General features: G+C 44.9%; 1 pseudogene across 1 annotated transcript; it reads left to right on the forward strand.

Moving 5' to 3' along the window:
- Window positions 1–5,593: 5,593 nt before the first annotated feature.
- LOC308527542 (tripartite motif-containing protein 75-like) lies at window positions 5,594–7,217 on the forward strand (annotated as a pseudogene). Its single transcript has 2 exons — window positions 5,594–6,621; window positions 6,829–7,217. The product of its transcript is annotated as a tripartite motif-containing protein 75-like (transcript).
- The last annotated feature ends 9,433 nt before the right edge of the window (window positions 7,218–16,650 follow it).

Genomic DNA, 16,650 nt, shown 5'->3' on the forward strand with positions numbered 1-16,650 from the left:
TGGGCAGTGCAGGCTCCCAGTGCCTCCCTCTGACCCTCTCCCCGGATGTGCCCATGCCTCCCTCCTGGCTGCCGTGGCCAGAGGCTTTCTCTGTGTAGTCAGAGTTCTTTTGTGCCCAACTGACCCCGACGGAGGCTCTCCCCAGTCCTTGCTCCAGGGTGGGGCTACATCCTCCCCATCAGATTGAGGGCAGGGGGGCGGGGGGCAGGGTGTAGTGTGGAGCCCTAGCTTGTCATCCTGGGGTTCCCAGTGTCCGCTCCCGGAAAGGAGTCTCTGATTTTTTGGACTCATGTCTCCCCATCAGTTTGGGGACTTCCAGGGTGGACCCAGCTCCCCTCCTGCTGTAGGTCCACAGAGCACAGGGCGTCTCACTCCAAAGCCCTTGCTGGGAACGGCAGTCTTTGGAGGATGCAGAGAATCTGGGACCACACTTTCTCCTCTGTGACACCCCCAGACTCCACAGCCTTTCCCTGACCCCTTCCACCCTTGTTGCCCCACTGATCACACCTGTGGCAAGTCAGCCCCTTCTGGGCCCCCTCCTGCCCCCTGCTGGACCCATGGCATCTCCTGTGTCCCAACATCTGAGCTGGATCCAGCCAGCTGTCCCTGAGGCAAGGGCTCTGAGCTCGGACTGGCCGGGGGTGACAAGACGACGGGAGGCAAAGAAAAGAAGCAGAGCCGACTCTGGACTGGTGAGATTCTGATATTTTCTTGCCTTGGTTTTGCTTTCTTTCTTACTTTACTAGTAACTTCTCCCTTTAGAAAGTCCCAGCACTGTCCCTTCACACCCATCCTGGAGGAAAAAGGGGCATTTACGGGGAAGACCAGGGGCTGATGGGGGGGGGGGGGAGGGGGGCGAGGGACACCAGGGGAAGCAGGAGGCGGCTGATGAGCTATGGTTCAAAGGTGCTCCCTGGTTCTCCTTTAGGGTTGTGACAGACTGTGACCCCCAAAGGGCCTACTTATGGGGGTGGGAAGCAGTTGGGACAAGACAAGGTGGGGGTGGGGAAAACCCACCCCTCGTGGGTGACATCCGCCCCCTCAGAAACACCCCCTGCAGCTGCGGGAGGAAAGGGGAAGGAGTGAGTTCCTCACCGCAGGCTCACAGCCTGTAGTGTGGTCAGTGGTGTGTGGAGGAGCTGTGATGGGCCTGTGGGTCTGGGGAGAGCTCTGGCAGCGGCACCCAGCCTGCCCAGACGGTGCCCGCTGAGGCCGACGTGCACATTTGCCACCCGAGGAATGTGTCTCAGGGAGAGGCAGGTGTGTGTGAGTGTGTGTGAGTGTCTATGAGTGTGTGTGTGTGCAGGCACACAACCGCGGCTCTTTGTGGTCTCTTAGGGATGTCTGTGGGAGGTGAGCATCTAAACCGCCTGGAGGATTACGCGGGCGGGGGGGGGGGCGGGGGGGGGCCGTCCTGCGGGCTCACGGGTGCCTGTGCTACTGTTATTTTCTTCCACAGCAGGGAATTCTCAGAGAAGTCTTAAGAGGTCATGGGGACAGATTCTACAAATACTTCCTTTTTAAGGCTCACTGTTTCCTAGGGTGTCCCTGCAGCTGTTAACTGTCCCTGCTTAATTAAAGTTTCCAATAACCTAGTCACCTCCCCTGGCACCCGGTCGGGGCCTCCCTCCGATAGCAGACGGTTGTGTGTCGGTGACTCCCTGGGGGCCCGGAGGCCTGTGAGGTGAGTGGGAGTACAGCGCAGCTGCTGGCAGCGTGTGGGAGGGTGCAGTCAGGGTTCTGTGTCTGGGGGGGCGGGGGGCAGCGTGTGTGTATAAATCAATTGCGGGAACACTTGCAGAAATGCTATAAGCTACAGATAGTGTTCCAGTGTTCAGAGCCACACTCAAGTGAACATGGCTTGTGCTGGAAGCCAATTCCACATGTCAGCAGGGCTGAATCATCTGGAAGTGGCTGAGGGCCTTTCCCCAAACCTGAAAAGGATGCATAAATGATCGCTGGCTGCCAGACAGCTGAGGGCATTTCAATCTACATGTTATTGCCTCCTGCGGGCCAAACACCTGAGCAGCTGAAGGCAGCTTCCCACACTCTGACAATGGATTCTGTGTACCAAACCCTGCCCTTTGATGTGTATACCTACCTTGCCTTAGGACAATTTGTGTTAATAAAAAGCAAGGGGTCCTGAGACAAGGAGAACTTAGTTCCTTTAGCTAAGTCTTCTCTGGCTCCCCAAAATGCCTTCCAAAATTATGTTTCGTCTCTGGACTCTTGATTAATTTACACACAGCACCTTCTCCAGATTCCTGAACCCTTCTAGATGCTAGATTAAGACCACCGGCAGCTTGGATGCCAGGTAAAATGCCAAAACCAAGCTTCCAGTATGTGCTTGAAAAAGAATCAATGTGGCCCTAGCCAGTTTTGGTCAGTGGATAGAGCATCAGCCTGGGGACTGTCCCGGGTTCGATTCCGGTCAAGGGTACATGCCCGGGTTGCAGGCTTGATCGCCACTAGGGGGTGGAGCAGGAGGCAGCTGATCAATGATTCTCTCTTATTGATGTTTCCATCTCTCCCTCTCCCTTCCTCTCTAAAGTCAATAAAAATATACTTAAAAAAAAAAGAATCAGTGGGCATGCTGCCTAACTTCCCCTTGGAGAGGCTTCGGAAGGGAGAGTGCCCAGTGGGACTCGGATGCACCAAACTGCACACCCGCAGTGGCCTGGCTGTCCGAGGTAGGCTTGGCCTAGATCCCTCTTTCGGTGATGGTTACACCTCTCCTTAGGACAGCCTGCGTTCCCTTCCATCCTAGACTGTCTTGTGGCCTCCTTTTGTGAATAGGGATGAGATCAGGGTCCTCTTTCCCCACGTGGTCTCTGCAATATTGACACGCATTCCCTTTCAAAACTGGACATCAGAAAGAACACCTGTAACTCTGAGCTGCGCCTCACCTGCCCAAACGCCAGCAACACCTGGGGCTTTTAAGAACTGAGGGGCAGCCCTAGCCGGCTTGGCTCAGTCGATAGAGTGTCAGCCTGTGGACTGAAGGGTCCCAGGTTCGATTCCGGACAAGGGCACATGTCCGGGGTACAGGCTCAATTTCCAGTAGGGGGCGTGCAGGAGGCAGCCAGTCAATGATTCTCTCTCATCATTGTTGTTTCTATCTCTCCTGTGGGAAGCCACCTATTGTCTCCACTAGCAGAGAGGTGTGGACAAGGAACCCGGAAGGCTGGTGACCCTTGAAGTCCTGGCAAAGGTCAGGGCTGTGCACCCACTGTTAGTCCAGACAATGGTAGCTGAAGCAACTTCCCCATTTATTATTATGTAAATCCTTGCTAAAGGGCAAGTCTGCCTGTTACTGGAAATTGCCTGCCTAAGGGCTATGGGTGTATCCCAAACCAATAAAAGGTTGGTGAGGCCTGAGCACCAATGGAAGTCCTTCCCCTTGAGTTGGACTTGCCCGCCTGGCCCCCCAATATTTCCAAATGTCTCGTCTCTTTCATTTGTGTGCGGCCCCTCTTCCAGATCCTGAACCCTGAACCACGCGGGACGTGGGGGGACAAACACATAAACATTACACACTCTCCCTCTCCCTTCCTCTGAAATCAATAAAAATAAAAAATAAAAATTAAAAAGAGCTTACAATTGAATCAGAGAATTTTGTGAGGACCAATAAAAACCTTATTAAAAAAAGGGGGGGGGGGGAATGATGGTTCCAAATCACAGAACAAACTGTAATAAAGGCAAATAACAGCGAGTATTGATTGAAAAATGAAATTTGGGGTTCGAAAATAAGTGACAGAAGCGTGGAATGGAGGAGGTCTGGCTGAACAAAGCTTATGTACAAAGTTTGAGGGGAAAGGCAGTTATCAGGCATTCTGGAGCTCGAAGGGGTCATAGTGAGCCCAACCCACTTATTATACAAATTAGGACACTGGGATGTGAGGGCGATCTGGCTGCGACATCTGTCACCCCATTGATCGCCAGGGTTGATTCGGCTGATCTGGCTGGCTAGGCGGGTGTCCCCCTCCTCCCTCACCGATCCATGTGCGTCCCTCCCGAAGCTGCGCGCTCGGTCGAAGAGGACGACCTTCCCCCCGCCCCCCCCCCCCCCCAGGAGAGGACCGGTCTTCGGTCAAGGGTATACAAGTAGCTGCGCTCCCCTGCTAGAACCTCCAAACAAGCTCTCAAATTAGGACACTGGGCTCAGTAGGTTGTAAGTTAATTATGAGCTAACCTCATGCCTATGAGGGCTTGTGACAAAAGTTTGTCCCTATATGGTTGATTTCAGAGAGGAAGGGAGAGGGGGAGAGAGATAGAAACATCAATGATGAGAGAGGATCATTGATTGGCTGGCTCCTGCACGCACACCCCACCCTGGGGATCGAGCCTGCAACCCAGGCATTTGCCCTGACCGGGAATCAAACCGTGACCTTCTGGTTCATAGGTCAAAGCTTAACCACTGAGCCACGCCGGCCAGGCAGGCCTACAGCACTTTTACTAAATATGTCACACATTGTGCCAGCCACACTTACCAGCCCCTTTGAAGGGGGTGGTTCCTATTGATGAGGCAGACTTAGGCCCCCAAAATTGTATTATGTGACCCCCAACCCCTCTGACCTCAGCTGTTTGGGCAACTGACTCAAGCCTGTGTCCTATGGGGTGGCCTGGCCTGAAGTCAGAATTATAAACTTTTCATTCAGGAATTTTGCCAGAAGCAGGTCCATCCTTGCTGCTTGAAACGGCTGCTGCAGGGAAGAAACATCTGCACAGCATATGTCTCGGGGGACCTGGCATATATGGCATACTGTTCTTGATGTGTTTGCTCCCCTTCTTGGCGCTATGTGTTTTAACCAAGGTCACCTCTCCGAGAAAGGTTGTTTCCCCAGGTAGGGATTTTTCCCTGAAGTTAGGGAGGGAATAAAATCCCTTAACTAAGTGCCAGGCAGGTAGTTAATCACTTTAACTACGAACAATCACGCTTAAGCTACATAATCTTTACTCCCTGGAATGAAGATAAGAAACGCCCTAACCTTTGGAAAAGAAATTGACAGGATTAAAATCAACTGGTATAAATACAGATGTAGCTGAACCGGTTTGGCTCAGTGGATAGAGCGTCGGCCTGCGGACTCAGGGGTCCCGGGTTCGATTCCGGTCCGGGGCATATACCTTGGTTGCAGGCACATCCCCACTGGGGGGCGTGCAGGAGGCAGCTGATCGATGTTTCTCTCTAATCGATGTTTCTAACTCTCTATACCTCTCCCTTCTTCTCTGTAAAAAATCAATAAAATATATTTTTTTAAAATAAATAAATAAATAAATACAGATGTAACAAGACAATAAAATACAGAACCTGGCTACACAGAACTTGGCTGGAGATCCTGGCTAGAGAGCCTGGCTAGTTTGCTGATCAACTGAACGCTGTCTCCGTGTCATTCCTTCTTCGCCCACTCTGTCCACACCTTTGGGAACCCCTGGACCTGCTGGGGTTGGACCCCAACATCTGAGCTGCCAAGGACAGTAGTCCTCCAGCTACATTGATTGGCTGCAGGTGGGCAGTGGAGCTCCTCTAGGCACCTACCTCTGTAGCTAAGGACCTCACAGGACACCAGGGGCTGACCGTAATTGACAAAGAGAAATGGCAGGTGAAGGAGCTGTGGCAAAACTCCAGACCAAAATCAACTGTCCCATCTGCCTGGGTAACCTGAGAGACCCTGTCACCATCGAATGTGGGCACAACTTCTGTCGCTCCTGCATTGAGAGGTCCTGGGCTGATGTGCAGGACAGGTTCCCCTGCCCTGTGTGCCGTCACCCATGCAAAGAGAGGCACCTGTGGAGCAACCCCAGCTGGGAAGGATGGTTGACATGGCCAAGCTCCTCCAGATCACCGGGGCCAAGAAGAAGCAGCAGGAAGAGAGGCGCTTGTGTGAGAAGCACAGCCAAGCCCTGACCCTCTTCTGCGAGGAGGACCTAAAGTTGTTGTGTCCCCTGTGCACTCAGCCCCCTGACCACCAGGGCCACCACGTGAGGCCGTGGAGGAGGCTGCCTCTCATCACAGGCAGAAGCTCAGGAGTTACATTGAGCCCCTGAAGGAGCAGCTCGCAGACCTTCAGAAACGATTAGCCACTCCAGACAGGCAACGATCAGAACTGAGAGAAAAGGTGGAAAAGCAGAGAGCAAAGTTAGCTCTGAATATGGGAGTGTGATGGCATCCATAGAGTGTGAGCAAGCGGCAGTTCTCTCAAGGCTAGCTGCACAAGAGAAGCACATTCTACGGAATCTCACTGCAAACAAAGCTGCATTCTCAGACCACATTTCCAAACGTAGAGTTCTGCGCAAGGAGATGGCAGAGACGAGTGTGGTGCCAGATGTGAAACTGCTGATGAACATCAAGGGTGTCCTCCGCCGCTGTGATAACCTAGAACCTCCAGATGTCTATTGCGTCAAGTATAAGAGAGAAGAATTCAGTCTTCCTCCACAGTGTTCGGCCCTGCTGCAAATCATGCAGACATTTAGAGAAGAAGTTACTCTGGATCCCGAAACTGCACATGTTCATCTGCTTGTGTCTGAGGATAAAAAGTCTGTGATGTTTGTGAGGAAAAAGCAAGGAGTTCCTCGGAATCCAAAGGGATTTGCAGAGGACGCAGTTGTCCTGGGCTCTGAAGGGTTTGACCAGCCGTGGGCAAACTACGGCCCGCAGGCCGGATCCGGCCCGTTTGAAGTGAATAAAACTATTGAAAAAAAAGACCGTACCCTTTTATGTAATGATGTTTACTTTGAATTTATATTAGTTCACACAAACACTCCATCCATGCTTTTGTTCCAGCCCTCCGGTCCAGTTTAAGAACCCATTTTGGCCCTCGAGTCAAAAAGTTTGCCCACCCCTGGGTTTGACTGTGGCCGACATTACTGGGAGGTCCACGTGGATGACAAGCCTGGGGCCGTGGGGGTCTGTAAAGACTCCCTTTCCAAGGAGAGAAAGCAGCCCCTGCTCAGACGAGAGAAGAGATGTTGGGCGATTCAGCTGCAGGACGGTGACTATGTGGCTTGAGGGCCTGTTCCTGTCACCCTTGTGCTGCAGGAAAGGCCCAGAGGGATGGGCATCTACCTGGACTATGAGATGGGTCACGTTTCCTTTTACAGTTTGAATGACATGTCTCACATCCATTCCTTCAGGGATACATTTTCTGAGGTGCTAAAAGCCTTACTTCTATGTCGGATGTGATCCCAAACCTCTTACCATCCGTGCTTTAAGAGATTAGGAAGGATGAACTGTTACTTTGGTTCATTTTCTTCCTGTGACTTCTAGGCAGTAGGTAGAATTTTTTAAATGATAATTTTATTGTTACTTTATTTATTTATTTATTTATTTATTTATTTAATATATTTTATTGATTTTTTACAGAGAGGAAGGGAGAGAGATAGAGAGTCAGAAACATCGATGAGAGAGAAACATCGACCAGCCGCCTCCTGCACATCCCCCACCGGGGATGTGCCCGCAACCCAGGTACATGCCCCTGACCGGAATCGAACCTGGGACCCCTCAGTCCGCAGGCCGACGCTCTATCCACTGAGCCAAACCGGTTTCGGCTATTTTTTAATATATTTTTATAGATGTCAGAGGGAAGGAAGAGGGAAAGGGAAAGAAACATCAGTGATGAGAGAGAATCATTGATTGGCTGCCTCCTGCACACTCTCTACTCTGGATCCAGCTCCCAACCAAGGCATGTGCTTTTAACTGAATTGAACCCAGAATCCTTCAGTCCACAGGATGAAGCTCTAGCCATTGAGCTAAACCAGCTGAACCTCTACCTGGGGAAACAACCTTTCTCGGAGAGGTGACCTTGGTTAAAACACATAGCACCAAGAAGGGGAGCAAACACATCAAGAACAGTATGCCACTGTCTAGGGCGGGAGGATAAAATGGACACATATGTAATACCCTTTGTAATACTTTAAGCAATAAATAAATTAAAAAAAAGAACAGTATGCCATATACGCCAGGTCCCCCGAGACATATGCTGTGCAGATGTTTCTTCCCTGCAGCAACCGTGTCAAGCAGCAAGGATGGACCAGCTTCCGGCAGAATTTAAATGGGAGAATATGGAGATGACCACTCAGTTCACAGTGGGAGCTGAAGGTGAAAGGTTGCATAGAGTCTACTTCTGTCTACAGAGTAGAATCCTCCACAGAGAGATGTTTCTATCTCTCCCTCTCCCTTCCTCTCTGAAATCAATAAAAATGTATTTTTTAAAAGTGGTATCTCATTATTACTAGTACATTAAGTTGCATGTACCTGACTCCTAGTGAATTTGAATATATTTTCATGTTTATTAGCCAGTTGGATTTGCTCTTCTAGGAATATTAGATCCTTTGTATATGTTTTTCTTCCCTTCCCCTCCCAATCTTATTTTGAAACATTTCAAGCCTAAAGGAAAATTGAAAGAATAACAATGAGTGTCCATATGTCCTTCATCTAGTATGTCAGTCACGGCTCAATCAAGCTGTTCTCACCACATAAAAGAAATGACAATTATATGGCATGATAGGGGTTAGTTAACTATGGTGGTAATCATATTTCAATATATAAATGTATCAAATCAACATGTTGTACACCTTAAACTTGCACAACGTTATGTATCAATTATACCTCAATAATAAACAGCTCAATCAGAGAAGCAGACCATTAGGATATGCATATACATATTCATATACACATTACTTTTTCAGTTAGGAGATTTGTTACAGGGAGTTACCTTTACACAATTATGCAATTGTAAGAGCTGGTGAAACAATCTGAAAGGCCTTTGTCTTTGCTTCTGATGTTGGAGCTTGGAGTCTACGGCCAGGAAGGCAGGAAGGGAAGGCAGATGGAATGTGGGGGAGTGGGGGGAAGCCAGAACCCATGAGGACAGACTGGAACCCGAGTCAGTCTCACGTTGCCTCCAACTTTGATGATGCGAATGTCCTGCAAGAGGAGCTCCATTGCTCCACTGGGAGGCAAGCCCTGCAGTGCAAATCCTCGCCCAGCGCGGGCACTGTCAGGACAGCCATTGTGCCAGGGCCATTTATATGTTAGCCTTCCTTTTCCCAGGGAGTTGAATTCCATCTTCTCGTTATGTATCAATTATACCTCAATAATAAACAGCTCAATCAGAGAAGTTTATGTTTGTTATATGTATCTTGTATCCAGTCAACTTTCCAAGTTATATTTTTTACTAGGTTTTTTTTAACTAGAGTTTTTTACTATAGTCTTTTGAATTTTCTTTTTTCTTTCTTTTTTTTTTAATTAAATTTTTATTGTTCAGATTATTACATTTGTTCCTCTTTTTTTCCCCCATAACTCCCCTCCTCCCAGTTCCTGCCCCACCCTCCGCCCTCACTCCCCACCCACTGTCCTCATCCATAGGTGCACGATTTTTGTCCAGTCTCTTCCCGCATCTCCCACACCCCTTTCCCCCCCAAGAATAGTCCATTCCCTTTCTATGTCCCTGATTCTATTATGATCACCAGATTATTTGTTCACTTGATTCTTAGATTCACTTGTTGATAGATGCGTATTTGTTGTTCATAATTTGTATCTTTACCTTTTTCTTCCTCTTCCTCTTCTTAAAGGATACCTTTCAGCATTTCATATAATACTGGTTTGGTGGTGATGAACTCCTTTAGCTTTTCCTTATCTGTGAAGCTCTTTATCTGACCTTCCGTTCTGAATGATAGCTTTGCTGGATAAAGTAATCTTGGTTGTAGGTTCTTGGTATTCATCACTTTGAATATTTCTTGCCACTCCCTTCTGGCCTGCAAAGTTTCTGTTGAGAAATCAGCTGACAGTCCTATGGGTATTCCCTTGTAGGTAACTGACTTTCTTTCTCTTGCATCTTTTAAGATTGTCTCTTTGTCTTTTGCTCTTGGCATTTTAGTTATGATGTGTCTTGGTGTGGTCCTCTTTGGATTCCTTTTGTTTGGGGTTCTCTGCGCTTCCTGGACCTGTAAGTCTATTTCTTTCACCAGGTGGGGGAAGTTTTCTGTCATTATTTCTTCAAATAGGTTTTCAATATCTTGCTCTCTCTCATCTTCTGGCACCCCTATAATTCTGATGTTGGTACGCTTGAAGCTGTCCCAGAGGCTCCTTATACTATTTTCAGATTCTTTTTTCATTTTGCTTTTCCGGTTGGGTGTTTTTTGCTTCTTTGCATTTCGAATCTTTGACTTGATTCTTGCGCTCCTCTGGTCTGCTGTTGGGTGTCTGTATAATATTCTTTATTTCAGTCAGTGTATGCTTAATTTCTAGTTGGTTCTTTATCACAACATCGAGGGTCTCATTAGATTTCTTGAGGATCTCACTACATTTATCGGCAGTTTCTAGAAAATTATTGAAAGACCTTAAAATTGCGGGTTTTAGCTCTATATCCTCCATTTCTGTCATGTTTCTTTGTCTCCGCATTTTTTATGCTTTCTTGGTGCACCCCCTTGTGGTCTTTGTGCGCAGTCTTGTTGTAGTTAAGCCTTGATTGTTGTCGGCAATACTAGGGGTGATTTGACCTCCAGGCCAACTGGCTATGAGAGTCCTGAATTTTCTGATAGTACAATCAAATTACTATACAAACACCTAGTTTTGGATTCCTGTTTTATTCCTCTGATCAATTATTTTCCCTTTACCTACTGATTTGATCAAGTGGCCTTATAGTGTGTTCTGATAGTTGGTAAGGCAAAATTATCTTATTTTCTTTAAATATTTGTTCTTGACTATTCTTTGAGGTGTTAATTGTAAATATTTTAACTGTATACATTCTTTAATTTTTGAAGAGTTGATTTTTTGGAGAATCATTTTTTGATGATATTGTTAACGTAAAAAAACAACAACATTGAAACCTGTAAAGAATTTTTGGTGAGTTTATTTGAGCCAAACTGTCGACATATGCCGGGAAGCAGAACCTCAACGAATTGAGATAATGCTCCGGAAAATGGTGGTGTTATATCCGTATTTATACATTGCAATCAAAGGAGGGCCGTAGGTGGGTTACATGAAATTCATTGGTGACAGATGAAGGAGGAGGGATAAAGCAAAGCAGGGAAACCCCTGGGATTGGATAAAAAGTAAAATGATGGACACATACTTAGGTGGGTGCAGGAACAATTAACATGATGATGAAGGAATATGTGGTATCTGTCCTGGCGTCCAGCACATTTGGTTGTGCCCCAGGGGCTCCAGAAAAAGGGAAGTCACAAGTTACCCAGACATCCCAAGGACATGTTATCATAGATGCAAAAAGACAGATATGCTCAGTTGACCTTATCAGTGAAGATACTGGCCTAGGACGTAACTGCCCACCATCACTGCTTTTAGTTAAAGTTTAATTTTGGACCATCCTTTGTGGTGACTTTAGGTCTCTGAGTCTGCAAAACTGCTATGCAGGCCTCACCTGAGCTTGTCAGGTCAGCATGTGGCCCTTTTTGTCCACAATATGTTATCTTCCAAGCCAAGGAAATGGTTGATTTCCTGTTTGTCCCAATCTTGCTTTAGGTCTTTGAATAATATTGTATAACTGTCTTCATGAGCGCTATGTGTTTCTTGATTAAATTCACATATAAAACTTACAGTTATTAGGGATGTAATGTACACCATGGTGACTGTAGTTACTCATGCTGTATTATCTATTTGAAAGTTGCTAAAAGAGTTGATCTTAAAAGTTCACATCACAGGAAAGATGTGTAACTACGTGAGGTGATGGATGGTAACTAGACTTATGGTGGTGATCATTATGTTGTATACCTGAAACTAATATAATGTTACATGTCTATTATATCCAATTTTTTAAAAATTTACATACTGTAACACAGTGATTACAAGGATAGTCTCAATGCCAAACTGCCAGGATTCAAATCCCAACTCTTAACACATTACCAGCTAGCAAATCACTTAATCTCTCTGTTCCTCAGTGGTCTCTTCTATAAAATAAGAATAATAACAGTAATCTACCTCAAGGGGGTGTTGTGAGGAATGATTAAATTAATACAAAGTGCTTACAATAGTGTATAGCATTATGGTGACTATAATTATTATCCTAAGACTTTATAATTCTGTAACTGTAAATTGAGTATTTTTTCTGATTTTCAATTTGAGATGCTTATTGCTAGAGTAGGAAAAGAGCAGTTTATGTTTGTTATATGTATCTTGTATCCAGTCAACTTTCCAAGTTATATTTTTTACTAGGTTTTTTTTTAACTAGAGTTTTTTTTACTATAGTCTTTTGAATTTTCTGATAGTACAATCATATCAGCAAAAAAAGTTATAATTTTTCAGATGATCATAACAATTTATTTTCTTGTCACTGCATTTAGTAGAACTTCCAAGATATGTTAAATAATAATGATGATAGGCAAAATAAAAATAATTTATTTTGGTTTGTTTACTTTACCAATATTTACTGTTAGGTTTTAGTAAAAAGTCTTCATTATATTTAAGCAATTTTCTCTTTTTCTTTTTTACTTAGAGTGTCTGTTAGGAATGGTATTAAGTTATGCTGGCTCATATATTAAGTGGGACCTTTCCTTCTTTTACTATAGTCTTCACTAGTTTAACTGGCATGAAAAATATTATTTAAGGTAAATAAAACTCAGATGTGGTGCCATTTGAATGCAGTCTTTAAAAAAGTATATCTTTAATCATCTTCTAGTCTTTTCTTTTTTTTTTTTTTTTTTTTTTTTCCCCATACATGTAGGCAGCCAAAGGAAGGCCAAGGAAATGATGTATCACCTCCCCTGAAAACCTGAGGTGTGCCAGACTCTATTCCAAGTTGTTACTTTCCTGAAGAGGGGCACTCTTAGTCCCCTTGGAGAGGGAATCACCTTGGTTAGTCTTTTCTATGGTAGGTTGAACTCTTCAAGCTTTTCTATTTCTCTTGGGTCAACTTTGGTAATTTATATTTTTCCTGAAATGTATCCATTTCCTCTAAATTTTCAAATTTGTTGATGAGAAATTTTAAGTTTAACTTCTTTATCATTTTTTTCTCTCTCCCATATCTGTAATGATATTTTCGTTCTCATAACTAATCTTATCTGTTTTTACTCTTTTCCTGCGGTGACCCGCACCTTGGAGAGGGTCCGACGGGTAGAGGCGGAGTGGGATGAAAGACCAAGAGACGGGGTTGGGAGGACTGGCACAAGGCACCAGCACCAGTACCAGTACCAGCACCAGTACCAGCAACTTTATTCTTTACACACACTGCTTTATATCTAAGCTGTGGCTGGTCATGCTTCATAGATCACTGCTAGGACTTGGCCCATTATAGGGAAGTAGCAGATTGTTACAGGCTGGGCAAGACTGGGCAAGCTTTGTCTAGATCCATCTATGTTTGACAGTTACTATGACAATCAGGTTATGTTTTAGTAACTGCACTTTTAGCCACCGAGGTCGTGCCTCGGTCAAGCCTTGTCTAATTCCGCTTTGCTGCAAACTCTAAGTAAGCCTTAAACCTTTCCTGAGCTTTGACCTTAAAACCTTCCAGGATTGACATAGGGTAGAGTCCAGGGCTTTGCCATGTCCTCTGGTCAGCTTAGACTTTGCCAGCAGCATGACGGTCCCCAACATTTTCCCCCCTACTTGGGCTTGCAAGAAGTTAATTTTATTAGCCTATATAAGAACACTTTTTAAAAAATATGTTTTCATTGATTTTTGAGAGAGAGGAAAGGAGAGGGAGGGAGAGATAGAAACATTGATTGGCTGCCTCCTTCAGACCTATGGGGGATCAAAGTTGAAACGGGGCATGTGCCCTGACCAGGAATCGAACCAGTGATTCTCCTGGTATATGGGTCGGTACTCAACCACTGAACCACACTGTCTGGGCAAGGACATTTTTTAACTTATGCTCTTTAATACTTTTATTTGTGTTCCATTTCATTCATTTCAGTTTTTATTATATCCTGATTATTTTTTTTCTTTTCTTGTTCTTTTTAAATTTATTGAAATAAGTACTATCTCTATTTTTCCTTTTTTTTTTTTAAGCTTGCTATCTTTATGGCATTCCAGGGATATATAATACAGAGTAATTGAGAAGGTTTCTAATATTACACTGCTTTTTCATTCAGCATTTCAATTTTGTGAACATGATAATTTTGTTATTTTTTAAAACCAGCTTTAACATATGGTAACTTACATCCAATACATTTGATCAATTTTAAGTGTACAATCCCATGAGTTTGACAAAGATATTCAATCATGTAACCACCACCTCAATCAAGACACAAAAAACGGCCACCACCCCTGAGGTTCCTGCCTACTTTTAAAAAAAATATATATATATTTTATTGATTTTTTACAGAGAGGAAGGAAGAGGGATAGAGAGTTAGAAACATCGATCAGCTGCCTCCTGCACACACACACACACACACACACACACACACACTGGGGATGTGACTGCAACCAAGGTACATGCCCTTGACAGAATCGAACCTGGGGCCCTTCAGTCCACAGGCCGCCGCTCTATCCACTGAGCCGAACTGGCTAGGGCTCTGCCTACTTCTCTGCAGGCAATCCTCACACCACTGTCACTATTGCCCTGGTTGGATATCAGTATTATCACTGTTTTCTGCCTGGTATATCTTCACCACATCTTTATTTTGCATATTTCTCTTTTTTTAAAATATATTTTATTGATTTTTTTACAGGGAGGAAGGGAGAGGGATAGAGAGCCGGAAACATCGATGAGAGAGAAACATCGACCAGCTGCCTTCTGCACACCCCCTACCGGGGATGTGCCCGCAACCAAGGTACATGCCCTTGACCGGAATCGAACCTGGGACCCTTCAGTCCGCAGGCAGACGCTCTATCCACTGAGCCAAACCGACCAGGGCACTTTGCATATTTCTTTATCACTTTATCACTTTTTAAGTATCTTTCTTTTAAGTAATATGGACCAGAATTTGACTTACAACAAAATCTGACAATATCTTAATGGAAATGGAAGAATTCAGCCCACACATATTTATTGTAATGAGTGATGTATTTGATTTGTTATTTCCACCTTAGTTGGTTTTAAATTTCTAAACACTTCTGTGAACTCTTCTTTTCTTTTGCTGGATTGAATGAATAGCCATTCATCCCATTACCCTCCTTGTTAATTTGTAGTTTGTCATTCTATTAATAGTTACCATCCCTTGCCCTGTTCTCTTAGACACATGACTCTTCTAGTATGTGAACTGTATTATTTCACAGAACAACAACTATTTCCATCATGCTCTATTTATCTTCTACTTCCTCCCCACCCTAATATATATGGTCTCAAATTACTTTCACTACCCTTCCCCCATCTTTGCTCATCCTCCCTACCTGAGGTCTTGGAACACTTACCTTCCCCTTCTACTCACCAGCTGATTCCAGTTTCATTGAGATAATTTAATACGTATTAGAATTTCCCTTACAGTGTGCCCCATCTGTTCCAAGAGTCCTTATTGGCATTTATATTACGTGTTATAAATATGTAGGGCTATAGATAGAAATTATAGTTCATGGTTCAGTGCGCCTCACTGCTTTTTTTCCTCTTCATCTTCCCCTATGTTCAAGTCTCTGCTCTGATTCACTTGTTGCTTCATTAATTATTGTTTATTTTCAAATCCTCACTTGAGGATATGTTTTTATTGATTTTACAGAGAAAGGACGAGAGAGAGAGAGAGAGGGAGAGAGAGAGAGAGAGAGAGAGAGAGAGAGAAACATTGATCGGTTGCCTCTCCTACACACTCTGACCCGATATTGAATTTGTAATCCAAGTATATGACATCGCCGGGAATTGAACCCACAACCTTATGGTGTACAGGACAATGCTCCAACCAACTGGGCCGCCCAGCCAGGGCTCATTAATGTCTTAAAAGTATTTATGAGCTGAAACCGGTTTCGCTCAGTGGATAGAGCATCGGCCTGTGGACTGAAAGGTCCCAGGTTCGATTCCGGTCAAGGGCATGTAGCATGTACCTTGGTTGTGGGCACATCCCCAGTAGATGTGCAGGAGGCACTGATCGATGTTTCTAACTCTCTATCTCTCTCCCTTCCTCTCTGTAAAAAATCAATAAAATATATTTTTTAAAAGAGTATTTCTCAGCCTAGCCCGTTTGGCGCTCTCACATCAGTGTTTCTCTGTCTGTACCCCTCCCTTTTACTCTCTTTAAGTCAATGGAAAGCCTTAGCTGGTTTGGCTCAGTGAATAGGCAGCCGTGGGCAAACTACGCCCGCGGGCCAGATCGGGCCCGTTTGAAATGAATAAAACTAAAAAAAAAAAAAAAGACTGTACCCTTTTATGTAATGATGTTTACTTTGAATTTATATTAGTTCACACAAACACTCCATCCATGCTTTTGTTCCGGCCCTCCGGTCCAGTTTAAGAACCCATTGTGGCCCTCGAGTCAAAAAGTTTGCCCACCCCTGGAATAGAGCATAGGCCTTCGGACTGAATGGTACTGGGTTCCCAGGTTTGATTCCGGTCAAGGGCAGGTACTGTACCTGGGCTGCAGGCTGCTCCCTGGCCTGGGCCCTGGTCAGCGCATGCAGGAGGCAGCCAATCAATGTGTTTCTCTCACATCGATGTTTCTCTCTGTCTTTCCCTCTCTCTAAAAAATCAATGGAATAATATCCTCAGGTGAGGATTAAAAAGTAATAATAATAATAAAAAGTATGTCTTAGATGAGATGACTTGGTGACTTTTG

This window comes from Myotis nattereri (genome assembly GCF_964212035.1).
Source record: "Myotis nattereri genome assembly, chromosome: 12".
Classification (NCBI taxonomy): Eukaryota; Metazoa; Chordata; class Mammalia; order Chiroptera; family Vespertilionidae; genus Myotis; species Myotis nattereri.